Here is a 22,541-nt window from a genome sequence, read left to right on the forward strand (position 1 = left end):
ATAACTAATCAAAGCTTGTGTGGGGTACAGGGTGTGTGTCTTGATCTCGCGTCAGCGCCTGCAGTTTCCCAAACGATGGTGCATCAAACCTTTTAGAAAAAAATGTGCTTTGCTATTATCATATCTTTGTGTGACGGAAGGGTTAGTCTGAGCTTCACGCTTGCCTGATTGAAGTCTCAACTTGCATACAAATAGTAGCACGAAAGTGAATGACATCGCATTTCTGTCACAGAACTAAGTATTTTGAGGCGCAACATTTCAGGTGAAAGTATTTCGCTATTATAAAGTGAAACAAAGGCAATCGTCAATCATCCAGCTCAGACGGACACCATCTTTGCAATACTTTTTAGGTCTCTCAGGATACTATGCCAAGTTCATAGGTACCTATGGAGACCTAGTCGAATAGCTCAGAAAAATGCTGAGGCACGGTAAAACGTTTTCTTGGTTTGATGATGCCCAGCGCAGCTTAAACCTCTTTAGAGCTCGCCTCACTTGTTCTGCTCTCATTAGGGTCTTCAATCTTTAACTGTCTGAACTAGTTATAACAGAAGCATCTGACAACGCATTGCATCTGTATAACAGCAGTGATATGGTTCTAAGCTTTAAACTAGCCTTCGCGCCTACAACTTTTTCCGAAACTGATAGGAAAGTACTCTGTGGCGTAACGCGAAGTGTTTGTTCGCGTGTGAATAGTGGCACGCTTTCTTCAGGGGTAGATGTTTCACCCTCACAACTGACTAGTACCCCGCCGGCGGACTGGGCTGTGTAGGTCGGTTTCGGCTGTCCTGCTTTGGTCCGAGTGGTAAGCCAGGCCCACTGTATTGGGTATGCAATGCCCATGGGAGCTTGAGCAACTCCCAGACACTCTGAGGGCAAGTGCCTTCCAGGAACACCGATGCGTGATGCGGACGCAGGCCCGGAGAGCCTGGGTGGCTACCGAGGTTGGTGCTTGGAATAGTAATTCGATCAAAATTTGCGGTCTCAAATTTCTGTGGATCAACTATGATTCTCTTTGGCCGGGGGCGGTAACGCGCTCCTGTAATGCAGTGTGGGTGGAGGCCGGGGGTCAATGTTGCGAAGTGCAACTGCACCAAGCAGTACAGTTTTTGTTATAGTGGCGCACGGTTGCTGAAGCAGTGGAAGCGCTACTATGAGGCCGGGGGAGTTGCGAGCCCCTGTAACCGCAGCTACGAAGGAGCCTATAAACACGAACCGATTTGCTCTCGCCAAAGGAGGTGACGAGCCCTTCTAACCCAAGTGGGCTTGGTTTGAAGGGCTTGGGCTTGGCAGCACCGTGTTCGACCGGTTGCTCATGCATTTCTGCTTTTTCGTCCAGATCGCTCTGCTGCGGGTTGATTCTGTCGTCGGCATAGCGGAACTTTTTCCACCGCAAGGAAGCATCGTCGCGGCTGCGCCGGACAGCCCCGACAACGGAGCACCGTCATGGAAAGCAGCGCCTCAAGTGCTGCTCCCCTACCATGTTGTCAACAGTGTGACGTCAGTGGACACTCTCGAGCTTCAGCATAAAACCCGGAGCCATCTTCAGCAGCCTTTCAGTGGGCTTGACAGCACCGTGTTCGGCCGGTTGCTCATGCATTTCTGCTTTTTCGTCCAGGTGGGTGACAAACATTCTGTCTGCTCTATTAGAGACGATTCGCTCACTTTAATAGTGCTGCCAAGCCCACAGAGCCTGCTTTCTTTATTGTGTGATTGTTTGCTTGTCATTAGGCTACTGCTGTTGACATCAGGTGACGTGGAGTTCGCTCAGACTCAGATTCTAGTTCCGAAGCCACTTAAACAGCCAGCTTCTCAAGAAAATCCTAAAGAAACAAACGAAGACCAAAAAAACGCTCACTGCTCTTTCCGAAAACTTGAAACAAGTAGAAACAACGGTAGGCAATGTACAGGAAAGATTACCCGCCATAGAAAAAGAGTTAGCTCGCCAACAACAATGCGAGGATAGACTCGCCGTGTGTGAGTTAATGACCGTAGCAACAAATAAACTGGTGCAAGAGGTATCGGTTAAGGTTGAAGACTTGGAAAACAGGAGCCGCCGGAATAACATATTAATCTATGGCTTGGAAGAGGGTGATAACGAAGAAAATGCAGATTTAAAACAGCGGGTTGTTAAGGGCATTTTTAAAGATATCCTCAAGGTCAATGGTACATCTGTAGAACGTATGCACCGAATCGGCAAGAAAAAACAAAATCGAGAGCGGCCAGTAATTCTTAAACTGTACAATTTCTCTGAAAAAATGTTAGTCCTTCGTAATTGCGGCAAACTGAAGGGAACAACAATATCGAAATCGGAAGACTATTCCGCACGAGTTCGGGACTTGCGCAAAAAACTATGGCAATCAGCAAAGGAAGATCGGGGCAATGGTAGCAAGGTCACTCTTGTATTCGATAAACTAAAGATAGATGAACACTTGTACGTATGGGATGAACAAAAAAATGCAAGAGTTTCCCTGAGAAGGGCACGTCACGATAGTCCCGCGAAAAACAACGCGTGACACGCTAAAGCCACTACACCGTTTTCCTTGTTATGTTTGAATGCCCGTAGCATTGTTAACAAAACTGATAAACTAGAAGAATTGTTATTTTCGTACACTCCTGATATTGTCGTGATAACTGAAACGTGGCTACACCCAGACATACTTGATTTTGCAATTGTTCCTGCGTCATATTGCCTACTTCGGTGAGATCGTGACGGTCGCGGGGGCGGGGTGGCCATAGCAATAAAACGCGGCTTGCAATATCGTAGAGAAAAGGGTATCGCGAATCATGAAAGCGTTTGGTGCACAATATTTGCTCGCGATCCTCCAGTACTGATCGGTGGCATCTACAGAAAGCCAAATGCGTCTGATGATTACCTTTTACAAGTGCATGACTATATGGTTGATAAGGTTACCCCCCGTACCAAATTAATACTTACTCGAGATTTTAATCTCGCTGTTGACTGGACAAACTTTACAAGTACTAGAAATACCACCAACAGCGAGCTATTATACAATTTAATGTTCAATTTTTTATTGTCCCACTTGGTCCACGAACCAACCCGTATTCAAGGAAATACTTGCTCCATACTAGACCTAGCTTTTATTTCTGATAACCTATCCGGTAAAGCCACTGTAGAAGATGGAATATCTGACCACAAAATGGTAATCATAACTTTTAACCTTGATGGCTTAAATCCTAAACCCGATGGCACAAATTCACGGATAGCCGTGAAAGACTACAACAGAGCTAATGATGTTTGTGTTATTGATTACCTCGACACAGTACTGGAGACGTTTTCTTTAGAGGAATATGAGGGTGTTAATGATATGTGGATTCAACTGAAAAAAATAATTACGTACTGTGAACAAAACTTTATCCCAACGAAACTAAAACGCACACGAAGAAAAACACCACGGATCAATCGCCGTGTTATCCACCTTAAAAGAACGGTACAGAGAATGCGCAAGAACAAGAGGAACCCAGTCATTTTAAGAAAACTTGCATCTCAGCTTAAGGCGGAAATTAGAAGTGCAAGGCAAGCTTTTTTTTCCCACACGATATCTCATTTCATGATGCATCACCCACAAAAATTTTGGCGTTCCTTGGCACGGCCTCAAAACCAAACAACCGAAGTAGAAATTGAGGGTACTGTTGTAAATGACGCGCAGGCTGTTTCCAATGCTTTCAATAGATATTTTAAGTCGGTGTTTACGCGCGCATGCGCACCGAGAAGCCGTGTTGCTCCGGTGCATCCTTTTTCAATGTCCGATGTCCTTATCACTACGGAAGGTATTCTTAACCTGCTGTTACAGATCGATGTTAAGAAATCAGTGGTTCCTGATAATATTTCAAATGTTTTCCTTCGGCGCTACGCAGGGCAGCTATGTCCCTTTCTTGAAGCAATTTTTAAAGCATCCCTACTGACAGCTTCTTTACCTGCAGACTGGTTGTGTGCAAAAGTATTTCCCATTCATAAAGGTGGGAGGAAGCTCGCCATAGAAACCTTCAGGCCTATCTCATTAACTAGTTGCTGCTGTAAGTTATTGGAGCATGTAATCAACAAGGCAATATTGACATATTTAGAAGACAACAACTTATTGTACCCAAACCAACATGGATTCCGTAAAAACCTGTCTACTGTTACTCAACCCTTGGAAATCACGCATGATTTCGTAACTGCTATTAACTCACAACAGAAAACCGACGCCATATTTATAGACTTCGCCACAGCTTTTGATAAGGTGCCCCACAGTAAATTGGTTGACAAACTTGTATCTATTGGTATTAACAGTAACATAGCAGCATGGATAAAAATGTTTCTATCAAATCGTAGGCAGTATGTAACCATAAACAACACAGCCTCTGATTCTTTGGAAGTTTTTTCCGGAGTACCGCAAGGTTCCGTTTAGGACCCATCTTGTTTCTAATTTATGTCAATGATATCTATATGTGCCTTGACATTAACGTTAAAATGAGACTATTCGCTGATGACGGCGTGATCTACACCACTATCCGCACTACTGATCACCAGCTTAGACTTAACAGCACACTAGCTAATATTGCATGTCGGTGCCTTCAGTGGGGAATGGAAATTAACGTGTCGAAAACATCTTGCCTTAGCATAACTCGCAGAAAAACGACCCAGCCTTTTAATTACAGTTTGGTTGGCACAAACATTGCAAGAAACGACACTGTTAAATACCTGGGTATAACTTTTACAAGTAAACTGAAGTGGGATGCACATGTAAACAGCACATACACAAAAGCATATCGCCAGCTAGGGTTCCTGCGTCGAAAAATTGCATTGGCGCCTTCTAATGTAAAACTGACAGCATATCAATCTCTAATAAGGCCGATCCTCGAGTACGCCAGCATTGTTTGGAACCCCCATCAACAGTACCTTTCCAACAAATTAGAAAACGTCCAACACAAGGCCCTTCGCTTTATCTATTCAACGTATTCGAGGCATGACAGTGTCACTGAGCTGCGCTGGCGGGCATGCTTACCGACTCTTGCAGCCCGTCGCCGTGTCTGTTCCTTAAAGTTTCTTTTTCTTTTATATCACAATGGTTTAAACATAGATAAGAACACCTGTATAAAGCCGCCTAACCATCACTCCCTTCCTACCAACCATAATAAGTGCATCAGACCATACATGTCACGCTGTGACACTTTTAAATGTTCATTCTTCCCGTCAGCAGTGGAATACTGGAACAAACTGCCACGTGAATGCGTTAATATTTCCTCTGCAGATTCATTGGTTGAAAATGTAGAAAGCTGGTTTTATGAAGAGTAAAAGTTGCCCTTTTTTATTTGTGAGCGCTTCGGAACACACTGATCACTGTAACACCTGCTGATGCCACGATGATGTTTTGTGACCTGGCCATGATTTTGGGCAAGAGCTTCCATCGTTAAGTTTTAGTTTCACCAGCTTCTTGTGATTCTGTTTCTTTCGTTATGTGCGATATTGCTTGGTTTCTACTCGAGTGTGTATATTTGCACGCCCACCCTGTATGAGCCTGAGAAAGGCTTAAAGTATTAAATAAATAACAAAAATTAAAATAAAGTCATAGAGGTACATGCATTACAGTTCGTTTTATCGTGCCATGCTGAGGCATGAGTGCAGACAATGAGGCCGGGGGTGTAGCGAACCTCTGTAAACGGAGCATGGAAGGGGCCTATAATGCGAACTGGTCTGCTCACCGAGAGAACTTGATGAGCCCTTGTAACCGTCAGTCTTGGAGGCGACAGTGCAGAGCCACTGGGAGTTCTTCAGAGGATCTCTTGTATTTCGAAAGATGGTATTTGTGGAGCAACTTTGACTCTCTTGGCTAGGGGAAGTAGCGAGCCCCTGTAATCCAGTGTGGGAGGAGGCCAAAGGCTGGGGGTGGTAACGCGCCCATGTAATCCAGCGTCAGAGGAAGCCAGCGGGTCAATGTTGCGAAGTAATCACTGCACTCTAGCGGTACAGTTCGCAGGTAGTGTTGGCGTACCATTGCTGAAGAATGGGTAGACCACTGCCAAGCCTGGGGCGTGCACACCCCTGTACCCATTGCTTGGGGCTCGTTCGTTTGAACTTGCGAACTGGTCTGCAGGCCGGGGTAGTGACAAACCCTTGTAACCTAATCTCATAGGGGCCAGAGCGTGGAAGTACGGTAATTCCACGAAACCTCTTCGAGGCATCGGGGAGGCTGCACAACCACTGTCCAGGCAGCGGCCAAAACGACCGCCACTTCGGAGGTTCCTGGTCAACTGGAATCAGGTCCTACGCGGAGGTCGGGCGGTCGGGTGTAAACCCGGCACTTGGCAATGCGGTTGAAGTAGGAAGGCGTGTCGAGATCGATCAACTATGACTCTCTTTGCCCGGGGGAAGTAACGCACCCCTGTAATCCAGCGTGAGAGGAGGCCGGCGAGTCAAGTTCCAAAGTAGCAAGTGATGTCAGCGTACAGTCGTTTGTAGTTGGCAGTACCGATTATAGTCGGGAAACCACTACGGGCCGGGGGACTGGCGACCATTGTACCAGCAAGCTTTGGCGGTGCCAGCGACCTGATCGCAATAAGTCGGGGGGAATGACATACCCCTGTAACCGAACGTCATGGGGCTAGAGGTTGTACAGTCTGTATGGGGCCGGGGGGGAGGGAAGGTCGCGACCCCCGTTAACCTTGCTGCGACGGGTCTATAGACTGATCTTCTCTAGCTGAGGCGCAGGCGAACCTCTTTATTTTAAATATTTATTTCTTTATCACATACTACGGACCAAGTATGGTCCATGCAGGAGAGGGCGATACAGTTCAAAATTCTTTTGTATACATACACTGCAGAACAAAAGTCATGTTATACTGGAAATTCGTGAAAAACAAGGGACAAATATAGGCAAAGAAGGCGACTTAAGCGACAAGAAAAAGTTATACAATTTCATCTCGGCATGTCGAGCATAGGGGAACCATAGGGTAGAGCATTCCAATCAGACACTGTTCTCGGGAAAAATGAATACTTGTAAATGTTAGTACGTGCAAATATAGGTGTAATGCTAAGACTATGTTTATGACGTTATGTTATGTAATCTTGGCGCATGCTTGGCGCATGCTTTGTTATGTAATCTGGCGCATGCAATCCTGATCTGGAAAAGAATAGGAGGCGGAAAAAGTTAAGCAGTGCAGTTTTCCTTCGGTCGGCCAAAAGTTGGAGGTTCGAATCTTGCAACATGGCTGACGGCGAATCGCGACGTCTATACCGATTGTATATAAATCGAGCAGCTAATCGTTGTATTTTTTCTATTTTTTTGGATATTACCAGCTGTATGGGGGTCCCACACTATGCTGGCATATTCAAGAGAAGGACGAACTATGACTTTATAGGCTCGAAGTTTTAGTGAACTAGAAGAACGGCCCAAGTTTTATTTTAGAAAGCCTAATTGTCTCCGGGCAGCAGAACATATACCATCAATACGTGCTGTCCAGCTAAGCTTCGATGTAATCGTTACGCCCAAGTACTTGTATTCTTCTACTTGCCTGATAGTCTATCGGCCTACAATATAAGAAAATTCGAATTTTCGGATTTTGTTACTCAGACATAAATATGCGGTTTTCTCAAAATTAATTACCAGTTCCCACATTTTACACCATTCTTTTATGTTGTTTAAGTTCTCACACAAGTCACGCTGGTCAGAGATAGAATTTATGGTATTAAAAATTATGCAATCGTCGGCAAGTAACTAAACAGACACGCCAGGTTGGATAGCTTGATCTTAACCGTTGATATAAAATTAAATAGTATTGGCCCAAGAACTGACCCTTGCGGGACTCCAGATGACACCCCCAAATAACCATAGCTGAAACCGTTTTTATCTACGCACTGTTTACTGTTTGTTAAGTATGCTATGACCCAGGTAATTATTTCTGGAGGAATGCCAATATCTTTCATTTCGTCTATTAGCTTGATTTCCGGGACTTTTCCTAAGGCCTTTGAAAAGTCCAGAAAGAAGACGTCTACCTGTCCAGCCTTGTCCAGGACTTGGGAGAACTCCTTAGCAGTTGCTAATAATTGCGTGGTTGTAGATAATCCCCGTCGGAAGCCATGTTGCGTGCTGTGAATTACATTATTTTGTTCAAGAAAAGTATTTAAATATTTCGCTAATATGTGTTCAAGTAATTGGCAACAAATACAAGTAAGGGAGATTGGTCAAAAATTGCTAACTAATAATCTGTTACCTTTCTTAAAAGCCGGAATTACACGTGCTAGCAGCCAATCGTCGGGTACTATACTAGTTTTAATCGAAACATCAAATATTATTAGTAGGAATCCAGCTAGAATTTCCGCATACCTCTTTAGAAAAGCAGCTTTGATACCGTCAGGGCAGGTCGATTTTTTTGCGTCCTACAGTAATAATAGTTATGTCACCCCCTCCAAGGATACATTTATTAAGTTTGAATGACCTGGCACCGTCATGTTACTCGAATTTTGTGGTCTTGAAAAAACGCTCTGAAAGTAAGAATTAAACGCGTTTGCTATTTCGTTTTTATTTCTGACAGGGGTTTCTCCGTTCATTACTGCATCAGGAATACGGTTGTCTTTGTTTTGTAAGAACTGGTAAAATTTTCGTCGACTCTCTGACGCAAAGCGGCCTATTGTCATGGTGTAATAATGTTCCCTAGACTGCCTTAACTTGGATGCCAAAGTATTTCTTAGGCCGAGCAGAACAACATCATTAGGTTATTTTCGATTACTTCGCCGTTTAATTTTGCGTTTTAAGTGAATTAGATCGCGAATTATCCAGGGGTTCGCATGGCCAACTTTTTTAAGTTTATCTGGAAAAAAATTGCGAATGCAGAATTGGCAATAAAAGGTTAACCTTGTCCATAGAGAGTTGGCGCTGCCGTCGCAAAATGATAGGACAGCTTCATCTAGGTAGTGGACAATCTGGAAATTGTCTGCAGCAGAATACTGTTTTACAACTACGGGCACGGGTATAGAGGACCTTGTTCTACGAGGTAAAGAACAATTAAAATTCACCTATTTGTGATCAGAAATGCCATCAAAAACTGTTGTCATGCAGGATTCAAAACTTGTGGAACCAAAAATGAGATTTAATATTGAAGAACTCGAACTTGTCACGCGCGAAGGATTAAGGACGGTCTGCGTAAGGCAGTAAGCAATGCGACATGTCCAGTAATATTTTAGCACTTTGCACATCGATAGAACCACATTTCATCAATTCCCAATCCATGCCCGGCATAATAAAATCACCCGCGATAATGATGTTTTGATTTCGGTATTTTTCTAAGTGCTCGTACAGGTCTATCAAGAAAGCAGGTTTTGCGCCAGGGGACCTATAAACTCCCGCAATAATAATGGGGTTGCCAGCAATTAAAGCTTTAAAAAAAAATACTTTCGTGGCAGCTATTAATATCAGGCAAGGAAACAGACGATACCTCACATTTAACAAGAATTGCAACTCCGCCCCCTCTGGTTTGGCGATCTTTCCGATAACATGTGTATGAAGGAGGAAATATGCAATTATCTGGAACTTCAGGGTGCAACCATGTCTCCGATATTACTGCTACTATTACTGATATAAGAAAGCAAAATTTGCTAGAGTTGCTCTTGCTTGTTGCATACACTTTGAGCATTCAGGCACAGCAATTGGAGAGTCTTTTGCGCATGCGCAGTTTTATTTTGGATGTGTCATTTTTCGGAGCGGGAAGACTTACGTAGAAACACCCTGCAACCAGCTGTGTCGTCCCACCTATAAACGTCATCGTTTAAAAACAATTTGTCATGCACCAATTGCACCTTATCACCAGTACGCTTGTCTTTTAATCCAGATTGCCACAACTAATTTTTTATGCGCTGCGTAGCTTGATAATATTCATGGGAGATCGACACATCAGAACCTTTGAGCTTTGGGCAGTTGTTAAAAAATTCATTTTTTTCATTATAATCGTACAGCTGGAGGATAACTGGCCTATGGCGGTCTTTTTGCGGCCTCCCTCTTCGGTGAATTCGTTGTACAGACCTGACGGAAACACAAGTGTTTCGCCGAAAACCTTACGCAAACCCTTATCCTCTAGATCCTGTCGGGTTTCTTTTGGAACCTCAGGAATTCCGAAGACGACTACATTGTTTCTGCGTGAACGATCTTCAAAATCGTTCAGTCTTCGGTCCTGCCAAGCCAAGGCCTTCTCCAACTTCTGTACTGTTCCCTCCAGTTTCGGTATCTTTTCTTCGTTTGCCTTCGATATTTCCATAACCTCGTCTAGTTTTGACAGCTTTGCATTTACCTCAGAAAGGGTGGCATCGCGCTTTGTTTCCGCTTCCTTTAGCTCTTTTAACTGAAGCATATTATCCTTCAACATTTGTTCTATCTCGGGATCAGGGTTACTTTCCACGTCGCCACATAACAGGAACAGAAAAACAGACCACCAATCTATGACAACATGAATAAATCTTTGAGGGCACGGCAGCGCAACAATAGTGTATGAACTTGAACGAAATCCAGAAAGCGTGTTGTAAAAACTGACCTGCGCAACAATCCAAGCAGAATCAAAACATGCTGCTCTGACGAGTGCTGCCGCGCCCTCTGAGAAGACAGGGCTCTACCGGAGACTTTACATCCTGCATGGTCGACGTCACCGAGTTGGGCAGGCAATTCTGTGTCCCGTCCGCTGTGTCGATGAAAAGACGCTCAGTCCATGCAGGCGTTTTCAACTTGTGCGATAAATTGGCAGTCCACAGCACAGGCCCAGAATGAGCGGGTTGTTCGGCACATGGCCGCGGTCGGATGAAAAATACAACCTGCACAACAAGCCAAGCATAATCAAACATGCTGCTCCGACGAGTGCCACCTCGTCTCCCAAAAGCCGCGGGACGTGCTACCACGAGCTACTTGGTGTCCCGCATGGGGAAAACGACGAAAGGTGAGGTTAGTACACCAAACGGGGAACCTCTCCTGGCTTAGTAATGGCTAGTAGGCCCAGACCGATCTCCTCTGCCATATGCAAAGTAATGCCCGAAGACTATTGTTCCTATGAGCGAAAGAGTAGGCAAAGAGGAGGACATAAGAATAGGTCCTTATATGCCGAAAGGAACCTTCCGAACGGGCCTTTGAGGAACCGTGCGCATACAAACTTCCGGTGTCTGGAGACCGTGAAAAGAAGGTGTTGCAAGTACCCGTGTATAGTGGCAAGCTTCACTGTTGACGCGTGAGTACGTGGTGCGGGGCCGTCGATAGAGAACGTTAGTATGCATCGGCCGCGGAGCGGGGGGTCGGGGAGGGGCGGCCGTCACCACCAAAAAGGGTACTTCCTGTCTCCGATGGTTGGGGCCCAGTTATCGGACCCTATAGGTGAGCGGTGACCCATGGCAGGGACCGCACATTTGGCACTTGGCACTGTCTGATGCCCTCGCTGAGCAATCAGTCTTGAAAAAGAGTCAGACATCTGGATTGGAGCAAAATTGCTCCCCCATTCCCACCTTTTTTCCCATAACTCATCCCGATGTCCAAGTTCCCGTTCCCAGCAACCCACCGTATCCGGCTTTTTCCTAGGGGGGACAAGAGGGGTCCACCGGGCTCGTCCCCCTGACAGTCCGTCGCAAGAAAGCTTTTCGCGTTATTTCTCTCCACTTTCGGGTGGACAAAATTCTCTTTGGCGGTTGGCCTGTTTTTGTACTGTTGCAATTGGGTATAACCGGTTATACTACGGTGGTGCTGGGGAGATATGGAAAGCTCCATTTACTCGATATAGTTGATTATATAGCTGGAGGAGACTCAGATCGGCGGCCATTCAGAATATTACCCCAATCAGCTCCACTTTTGTACTACAACTTTGACATGGCGTTTTCCCGAGGGTCATAAGAAGTTCATTTCTTTGATGCTGCGTCTAGACTGTCAACTCAGAACACTCACGAACTCATTACGAAGGAATTACTAGTGTCTCTGGGGACATCAGTGTTGATAAAAGGCAGTTCAGCTTCTAATGAATACAGATGTCACCGTTCAGAAAGTTTCTGAGTAGGTATCGAAGTGTTTTTCCATCAAAAATGTAAACAGTCGTTTAGAAGCTTATTTTTATGTCAGGAATAAAATTTTCACTGTGAACGTCTTACTCGTGCCTGGTGACCGTGCAGTCACTGCCAGTGTTCTTGTACCTGCATTCCTCCAGTTAGCCTATGAAAAGTATCAGGTTAGTAGCACGTGCTAAGCAACTGCTCCGTTAACGATACTGGTGGCCTGAAATGTATCGTTCTGTTAGGAAACATGTAAAGCTTTATCATGTTTGCCAACTGGCCGACAAGTTTGCAAACCCCCTTGTAGCTCTGTTGCAGCCAGTAGAGTGGCCTTTAGGGCCTCAGAAAAAGTTATGAATGGATTTGCCGCTCCAATAAAGGTGCCTTATCCTAGGTATCTAATTACTTTAGCCGACTACTATTCAAAGTTTCCCTACGTTCCCGGAAGGAACTCTATTTCTTCACAGGATGTCATCAGCCTGGACGTGCTACCGGGTTTTTTACTACGGACATGGCTACAGTGTTTGTCTCCACCCAATTCCAAGATTACCTAAAGAAAAAACGCATCCGCACATCGTAGCCTACGCGTTTATTCCTGCAGCAACCGCACGTAGAGAGTGGCAATCTTGATGTTGCTGCACCTATAAAAACTATAATGAGAAACACAATGGATGAGATATCCAAATGTCGAGCTTCATGTTTGTCATCGACGCCCCTTAAAAATGTTTATACACTAAAATATTGAGACTTCCTAAGCACTTAATCCTGCAATTCGGCATACAGCCTCTATTAATTGTAAAGTTATATTTGAAGGATTTTATCACGCAGCTCCAACAGGTCATACTTGTTCTTTTTCAGGGCAAAAATCGAAACGTAAGTATTTCTTGTTTTCATTGCTGGCCTAATTGTCAATGACTTTTTGTTTATCACAACTATTAAGGTGCTGAGGCTACGTGCAAATAAAAAGATGTTATAGGACGTACACCAAATTTTCATAACTAGGTATTATCGCAGTAAAAATGACGTTAGCAATTCTGGCCTACTGCGCGCTGGTAGTGCAATATAAAGAGAATATTACATCGCGAGGCCTGCGTATGTTTGCGGTAAATATTATGGAACCCGGCGCCGGAACACTTTCTCACCGCAAACCCATACCAGCCTGTGTCCTTGACAAATTTCCAACTTTGGGCTTCTAACTTTAAAGCATAAAAGAAAAAGCAACCTCAAGGAGCAATTATTCTTTAGTTTTAAGACAGGCGACCCAGAAGACGGGAAACCGTGAACTTCTGTATGAATTTTCTGGAAATATATCCTAAGCGAGAAATAAAGATTTAGGCTGATCACAGCGTTTAACTAAATGGCCACATGCAAGGCTTTTGAATTAACGTTTTTTGTGTTACTCTATAAGCTTATGTCGTATGCCAGAAAGGCAAGATTTTTCGACAGGGCTGGGCTACTTTTTGTCGTTACTAACCAGGGCAGTTCATCTTTCAAAAATAATGTTCTCAGTCTCGGTACAGAAATGTAGCCCGGAAAGCAATTTGAGAAAAATAAGTACACTGCCCAAACTTTGGTGTTCTAACCACCGGTCTATGCCATTGTCGACGACTATTAGACGCGTAGTATTTCTTCTACTTTTGATAGAGCAAATTAGTGCTCAAAACAAAACAGACTTAAACATTCTGGCAAATTCGCACGATGTATTTTGTTACGTGCTCTGCACACAAACCCTAGAGCGGCCGTTCCCGCCGGATCCGCCAGTACAGGCCAAGGGAAGCGAGCCACCGACTTCCGTATTTCTCAGCCAAAATTATTTAAATAAGAAAAGTGTCGCCACCAAGCCCATAATAAAAAAACCGTTCATCGATTAAACAGCCATTGTTCTGCACAATCCCTGGAAAACGCCCTCAAAATTATTAACACATAAACACTGCGTCTAAATTAGCAAAAATATGGGGTAACAAGATAGGAAAAAGTGTAAAAATACAGAAAAGATAAATATCAACGTTTGTCTGAGAACTGTGAGAGCTCATTCACGATTTCAACTCTGTTCAAGAAGTGCCTGGAGTATTTCCAACGCAGTCGGCGAAGCAAACTAGCGGAGCTGTTGTTTCAAACGAATATAATATATTGAAACGAGAAGATTGTCTTTTTTTTTCCTTTGTTTATCATAATATTTATACATGAATATTTTGTTCTTTATTTGCGTATTCATGGGGTGGTTGCGGTCGTTACTACACCAGGGTGGCCAATCCTGCTCTGGTAAGGGAGTGCATTACCGGCAATGGTCGCCGTGGTCAGGCCACACCCCAAGCCCATTTGTGCAATTCCACCAATACTCGGATTTTTTTTTTAATCCGGTAAAAATTGTCCGGCACCGAGATTCGAACCACGGTCATTCTGCGCGCCTGGGAAGGGGGGGAGCAATTTTCCTCCAGGACCGAGGTAATTAGAGAAGAATGGGAGAGGCCTTTGCCCTGCAGTGGGTGCAGATAGGCTGGTGATGATGATGATGATTTTGTTCCTATATGGGCCGCACATGCGAAAATCACAAGCTGCTGTTTTTATTTGGAGAAAAGCTAGAATATTTGGGGGCCTGTTTGCAGCCTTTCGAAAATTGTCGCTAATTTCGTGGAAAGCACTCAAAGTTTAAAGCACGGGCAACGCTTGGTGACGGTAGCATGATCATAGCGTCAGTTCTCTTAGGTTGAAATATGTTAATATTATTGGTATTAGTGTATATAAGCCCACAATAAAACGTCAAGTAGTTCGCAAAATACTGCAAAAGCTCTTTTAAGCATGCCGGCATATCAATGTGCTTGACTCACTTTATCCGGAAAGGAGTAATTCCAGCACTATTATTGTACTGTCGCAAGAAGTGACCCTACAACTTGAGCCAATGATAGCCAACGTTGCCATTCATCGCCATGAACCTTATCTGTACGGCCCTTCTTTTTTACACATCCCTTTGACTGGTGGCAACATCCCATCAAAATGAGAAGCGGACATGCAATGGTGTCCGGAAGGTGGTACACCGTGTAAATATTGTGGTGACCTCATCCACATATATTATCACTGCTGCGACAAACTTCGTCGTGTTGGGCTTTTTTTTACGCGCACCGTGGGTTAGAGAGGCAAAAACAAAGAAATATCATCGGAAGTGTGCCGCACAAATGCAATCTTTACAGTTGGTGATAGCCGAATGCACTGCAATATCTCAATATCTTTTATGACGGAGAAAAGAAGCTCAGGTTCGAAAAAATAAAGCAACAGTTCTTGGAGTAGAACTTTTCTTAGCCGACAAATTAAAGACGGTAATGCCCTTCGGTCGTCGACGCACTGAATACTGAGTAACACGAGGCACCTAGAGACCAAACTGCAAGTGCATTTGAAAGTTCTTACCTAAACACTACAAAACTAACACATTTCGGAGCGTAGTAAATGTTCATTAGGCGGCCGTTTTATTAACGAACGTACACACTATGTTACAATAGAGACAAATATGTAAGGATACTACACAGCGATGCTGCATGATCTCAGAAAAGACTACTTCAGGTTTCCATCTTTAAACCAAGGACTTTGGTATACTGGAAATGACACATGACCACCATTGCCGTATACGCACATTGTGTTCATTTATTCTGCAATATTTAACACTAACAATGGTCCCAATGTACCCTAAACAGAAGACCATCTGGTTACAACAAATAGCTTATTACGTACCATGTACACACATGCGGCTCAACACACCTTACATCATTTGATGCTTCCGAACTGGTCCCGGTGCGTGGATATAAAACAAACTTTTTACCTTCTTAAGGATCATCATATAATCGTGACCAAAAGACCGCCGGGCAAAACATTATACCAAAAATGCACTGGCACAAATTCTGGGTCTTATCAATCATCAATGCAGCCACCACATTGTTTAGTTGCTTTGGAGCGGGACCACTGCGGGCGATGCCGATGTTTTATTTTCACACCATGACAGAACAGTGCGATGCAATCAGAAAGCGAAACTTTTACATTCAAACACAGTTACAAGCGCAAACAGGAGGAGAAGCAACGGTTTGGACGAATAACCAACTTACCGATAGCAGAAAGGAGAGGGGGAGACTCAGGTTGCTCCAAATGGTTTGCTCCGCGATTCACTGTAACGACACCATTTACGTAATACAGCCAACAATGAAACACATTATTGTTCGTGGGATGCAGAAGGTGGGTCACTCTTTGTTATTAAGGCTGCCATCCTAACGTGAACGAGCCTTGAACCCAGGGTTGGGACTAACCAATTCCACAGCGTCTCCTACTATAGCACGACCTCCACGTTGTGGACGGTAGGGCAGCTACTAGAAAAGCCCGGAATAAACATTTTTTTATAATTGCAGACATACTAGACACCCTGAAAACAATATTACCTACTCTGTATAAACAAAACGTGTTTGAAGAGTGTATTTTGAACCACGAAGGTAGTTTTATTCTTAAAACTGCGTGCACTGGAGGACTTTGGTCCTGCTCACGTTGTGAGGGTGTGAATTCTAACCTCACGAACGTATTCAAGCAGACACAGGCTCAAATATTGCCGGTGCCTGTGTGTTTTGTCGCGATTTCAAATGCAATGCGTGCGGACGCGGACGGATATTGTAATGTCCAAAAGTTACTCCGCGCCTAATATATTGCCGCGAATCATGCATTGCGTTTGTTTACGTATGTGCTTTGTTTTCACCACCGAGCCGCACTGGGCTGCTTCATCTGTGTGCCAAGCAGGGCACATTGAATTATTTTTTATGCCTCAATAGTTATGTCACTTAATGTGCAGAGTGTTTAGCGCTGTGGCTATTACACAAGACTAATATTCTTTATTATTCAGTGTTATCGATGCAACTCGACGTTTCGAGAAACAACCCCGCTGAAGGGTAAATGCCTGCTGAGCAGCCGGCGCGGCTCCCGATTCGCCGACACTCGCCCGCAAGCGTTGTTTTGTGGACTGCTGCTTCACCAGTGTATTCGTATGACTTGTTACAGGAACACAAGTTAACTCCAACAGCCTTTGTACCCTAAAGAGAGCTGCATAGAATATGGCTACGTCACAACTGTCACAGGTGCGAGATACATGCTCCCTATATCCCTGCAAGCCGCCAAGCAAGTTCAATTCGTTCTAGCCGCTGACCAAAACGGCTGCAACGCCAGTTTACACTGCTTACGGAAAGAGTGGAGGAAGAAGACGTCGTGGACACATAAATGACCAGGGGATAGCCAACATTTTATGGGTCACCTTCGGAGGGTCTACAAGCTGGCGTGGACCAAGTTGAATGAGTCAGGCTGCATAAATGATACCAGTGCGTTGAGACAAGAAGGCAATACATTTCTACTTTGAAGATTTAAAGCGAATTCTAATATAAACTATGGCAGCTGGCTACACACCTGCCACAAATAAAGGGTAATTTTAAAGACGTTCACCATGATCATGCTGCTAACGCGCACGAAACAGCCCAATGAAATTGTTTTAGTGTTCGCAAAAAGATGAACAGGCTCTTTAGATGTGCTGACCCTGAAATGGCAGAGGACCAGAAGTTACGCTTTTATTTGAGCAGTGTAAAAAAACTGTTTGTTGCAGTTATTTGTACTTCGCTCAAACACAATTGGAATTCAATGTTACCCCTTTTCTTTCTGAAGATAAAACAAAAAAATGGGGATTTTCCAGACCCACTGCAGCTAGGCTATGGCCGGTTTAAAGCCAACATATAAAACGGGCGAAAAGTCAAGTATACCCCAAGGGAAAAAGCCGATTTTAAGGTTAAAAAAAAAATATCCCCGACGTACTTATCATGAGAACGTCCAATAAAAGTTTAAAAGGCAAACTAAGTTGAAAGGAACATAAAACAAAGCAGAAGAAAAAAATTTCTCAAGTCAGTTCGGCACGAAAGGTCGCAAAAGAAAGCTGTTCTAGTTAAACAAAACACATATCGCGATACACCACCCACTGTATACGCAGACTTTAAAATTCAATGAAAGACCAATTGTAAGCATGTATTCCTGAGAACCCGTAAGCCCGGGATGAGAATAACAAATATTTCTCACATTAAGGTAAGCAATCCAAGCATATAACGTTACGCCAACTCCACAGCTAGAGAATTAGCACATAAAAAATAATCGCACACAGTTGTAGAAAAAGCCTTTAAACGGCGGATCACGAAAGTAAACTGTGAGAATAATATTGTTACATGGCAGCAGGACACTGGCCAGCTGAATGAGCTCCCTCTTCTACGGCACCGTGTACATAGTGTATATACATCGCTCGCATGTTTCATGCCACCTAAACATGTTACGTGGCGGCAGAACAAAGAAAAGAACCATCCAAAACAGGAGCAATGTATTTACACTATATGCGCGATTTTGCCATGAGGGTGCCCAGCCAGCTGGTTCTCCTTCTCCAGAGGTTCGGCAGATTGCTCTCGTCTTCTTCTTCCAGTTTCAACATTTACATTTTTGCAGAAACAATACCAGCAGAAAAGAGCATTTTGAGTTCTGGGTTTTTAAAAAAATTACCCCAACTGTGAGTAGTACTCTCAAAGAAAGACGGAGGCGGAGCTGAGACTGCATTATCCGCGTATGAGAGAAACCACGTCACACGCTGTGGAACTAGGACTTTGTGCACAAAATATTTCAGAGGTGCAGTTTATGGGTGGCACGTAACTAGGTATAATTTAATTCAACGCAAAGTGCGACAAGTGAGGTTTAAGATAGAAAATAAAATGCTGAAAACAAAACATCCACAATACTTATCTGGAATGTAAGGGCGATCACGGCGTCCGCAACCCGGCTGAGATGCAATTCAATGAAGATTCATAGCCTTCACACCTTGGTAGTTTGTAGAGAATTGAAGTCGACGAGCTCCATCTGAATAATCTAAGCTGTTGAGCCGTAAAAAAGGCGACGAAACTGTGGCGGCTCTGACTGTAATCTCCGCAGCCAATGAAGTCTGAATACCGCTGGCCATTTTCGAGCGTTCGTGTAAATAGTCCGAAACCGAAGCAGTAGGCGCAACACAGATGTACTGAAGTTTAGCGAGATTTCTGGATTGTGGAATTATAAAAAATCGGCCATGGCGGTTATCAGTTGAGTAAGCTTCTTAGAAGATTGGAAATAGAAAGGAAGGTCAAGTACACCCGGTTTCCTTCGATATGGTTCTGTGTCGCAGTTGTTGGCACTCCACGTCTCCTGCCATACCAAGCGACCGACAAAGTCCATCCTGCTGCTTCCTTCCATTCTGGCGAGATTATTGAACACGAAGTGATCTCGAAGGATGTATGTCGAGTCTGACATGCAGGTCCACCTCCGAATGATCAAACGATGCTGTGTTGAAGGTAACAGGTTGCGGGTGATTAAAAAACCAAATGATGAACTCTGTGATATCCTGATTGATGTAAAGTGGCATTGTATTGGAAAACACTTCGACGGTGACGGTTCGTGTCATAGTATGCGACCCTAGAGACAGCGAATAATGAGGATCATACGAAAGAGTGTGCCCAGGCTTTGAACACAGGATTTTTCTTGTTGTTCCGCCGTGCAGGTGCTGTGTATGAGGCTGCGAAAAGGATCACAAGGTAATGTAGCTTACGCAGATGGGATCGACAGACAATCGCATGCATGCGGGAAAGGATGCGAGCCAAACTTCAATTTCTCAACTTCGAATTGGAAGTGGTTTGTGGGTGCCACGAAGGTGAGGTTACGGTTCATAATCACTACAAAGAGATCGATTTTCGCCCTCTGCTGGATTACTGCGTGCCGAGCTTGATCGTAGGTTTCCTAATTTTTCCGCGGTCACCCCTGGAGACAATCAGGCAGGAGCGTTTCTTAGGATTAAACATAACTTACCAGCTGCAGCCCAAGGAGCTCTCTTAGAGAGGGATATGTTACCAGTCGACGCCAATTGTCTACCCGTACGAGCATGAATAGGAATCACGCTGTCATTCACATACGCTTGGGTGTATGCATGTTGAGGGATTTGAGGCAAATCACATCAGAAACATACGCATTCGACCACAGTGCGCTGTTGAGTGATACCTGATGAGAGCATTTTGAGGCAGCGTAAGTAGTGCTTCCTGAAAATCTGTCAAAGTAGATATTGTGCGCCTGTAGAAACGATTTCAGAAGTTGGTAAATCATGCGAGGACACTACAGATAATGAACTTAACAATTTTGAGTTTGACGGTGTCAATTACGTGCAAGTCAGAGGAACGTCAATGGGAACCAAAATCGGGCCCAACTACGCGAACATCTTTATGGGATGTCTAGAGTCAAACTTCCTCGGAACCCAAAGTTTGAAGCCATTGTACTACAAAAGATATATAGATGATATATTCATGATTTGGCAGCACGGTGAAATGGAACTTCTTGCGTTTATTGAGGCTTTTAACCTTGCGCATCCTACCATCTCCCTCTCTCATTCCTACTCTACATACAGCATAAATTTTCTGGATGTTACTGTCACAGTTTCTCAGGGCAGACTTCAGACTAATCTCTACAGGAAACCTACGGACACGCGCCAGTATTTGCACTTCCACAGCAGCCATGTCAGGCACTGCAAGACTGCAATACCTTGTAGCCAATCTCACCGTTTTAGGCGAATCTACACAAGCCAGGCGGATTTCGATTCTAACTACAGAGAACTTAAAACCGCCCTCTCAAATCAAAAATACCCAGACCAGGTGATCGATGACGCAATTACACGACCTAACCAGTTCAACCGCACCGACATTCTCTGAAAAAAAGCTCCAAAACCCAATCAACAAGCAAACCTCGTTTTGACCCATTCGACCTCTTCTCCGAAAGTTGCATCCATACTAAGGAAACATCACAATATTCTCGCTCAAAGTGAACGCCTACAGAGAATATTCCCCGAGCCGCCACGTGTTGTTAATAGACGCAGCGTAAATTTGGGAGCGTTCTCACTAAATCTAGCATCAGCCGACCACAGACTATTGGTTGCATGCCCTGAAACAAACCACGGTGTAAGGTATGCCCACGAATGACTACCACACAGCATGCCGCCAGCACAGCTTCAAACTATTATGTTAATATAAAAGGGAATTTTAACTGTGATTCCGCCAACGTCTTATACCTGCTGGAATGCCCCCTCTGCGGCAAACAATACATCGGCCAGACTGAAACACCCTTTCGTCTCAGGTTTAACAATCACCGCTCTCATGCAAATAACTGCCCTTCATTGCCTCTATCAAAGCATGTTAACACTCCTGGTCATTCTTTTCAACAACCAAAAGCCACAATTCTTGAATCTAGTTATAAAACGCATCACGATCGCGAGGTTCGTGAGTCCTACCTTATTTATAAGTTTAAATCAGCGTCGTTTGGCATAAATGAAAGCTATGAGAAATTGACATGTCTTTCCTCCGATTAAAATTTCGGCTGCATTTCTCAGGTTAGTGTTACGCCTGTTCATTTCTTTCCATCAATAATAATCTCCCATAAGTTGGAGAGCTCGGTAGTTGGGTATAGTTTTGTGCTAGCACGACGTTTTTTAGCACAATGGCTTCACTGAACCAAATTTGACGAACAAGTCTCGACATTGTGTTCTGGGTAGAAGGCTGCAGTACCATTGTTAGCTTTGATATTCTCACCTTTTAATTAATTTGTGAACGCGAGCGTGTGTGATTGCTTTCGTGTCCTCTTTCTTTTTTGTATTGTTGCTTTCTAATATTCGTTGCTGACCGCCTCGGCATTCCCTGAACTGGCACCATGCACCGACCAGATGAATATCACCTGCTGCCGCGTCATACGCGTGCACCTGCCTGTTTTCTTTTTTTTCATGATTTGTTTGACCTTGTCCTTTTTTTTGCATACCAATGTACACTCATATCTTTTTTGAAACTTCTTTTTTCCGCGTCACTAATCTTTTTGCCCATGTCAAATACGTGCATGGGCATATCTTGTTTTGGCCCCTCTTCCACTGCTGCTCCCACGGGGGAGGGAAAATTACATTGTTAATTTTATCCCCCTATGTTTGTATACCAATGTACACTCATTTCCTGTCGAAACTGCCTGTCCTACTGCTTTTGGGAGCGACCCTTGCCTCCCACCAACATAACCCTTGTGTCTCCTATTTCAATGACCTTACCCGGTTTCTTAGAATGGGTGTGTATGGGCATATGTGCGCTCTTTGTGTGCATTTGCATATCTTCTTTGGAACTTCTTCATTCCACGTGAGTAATCTTTTTGCCCATGTCAAACACGTGCATGGGCATATCTTCTTTTGACTCCAATTTCACCCCCGTTGCCCTGGGTGAGGGGAAAATTACCTTTGTATTTATTTTTTTATTTTTTAATTATTTATTTTTTCTCTGTGTTTGGTTCTTCTCTCTCTCCTTTCTTTCCAATATTCGTGCCGCGTGACTGTGTGTTATTATTATCCTTTTTATAATTTATTTTCCCGCTCTCTCTTCATTCCTTTGCTACCCACCAACCGTGATCCATTTGTACAAACTCTCCCTCCTCTTACCTTGCCCTCGCCCTT

General features: G+C 44.0%; 1 pseudogene; it reads left to right on the forward strand.

Moving 5' to 3' along the window:
• The first annotated feature begins 1,380 nt into the window (after window positions 1-1,380).
• LOC144160823 (uncharacterized) lies at window positions 1,381-2,918 on the forward strand (annotated as a pseudogene).
• The last annotated feature ends 19,623 nt before the right edge of the window (window positions 2,919-22,541 follow it).

This window comes from Haemaphysalis longicornis, unplaced genomic scaffold (genome assembly GCF_048455015.1).
Source record: "Haemaphysalis longicornis isolate Haplotype H1 unplaced genomic scaffold, Haemaphysalis longicornis Haplotype H1 scaffold_11, whole genome shotgun sequence".
NCBI lineage: Eukaryota > Metazoa > Arthropoda > Arachnida > Ixodida > Ixodidae > Haemaphysalis > Haemaphysalis longicornis.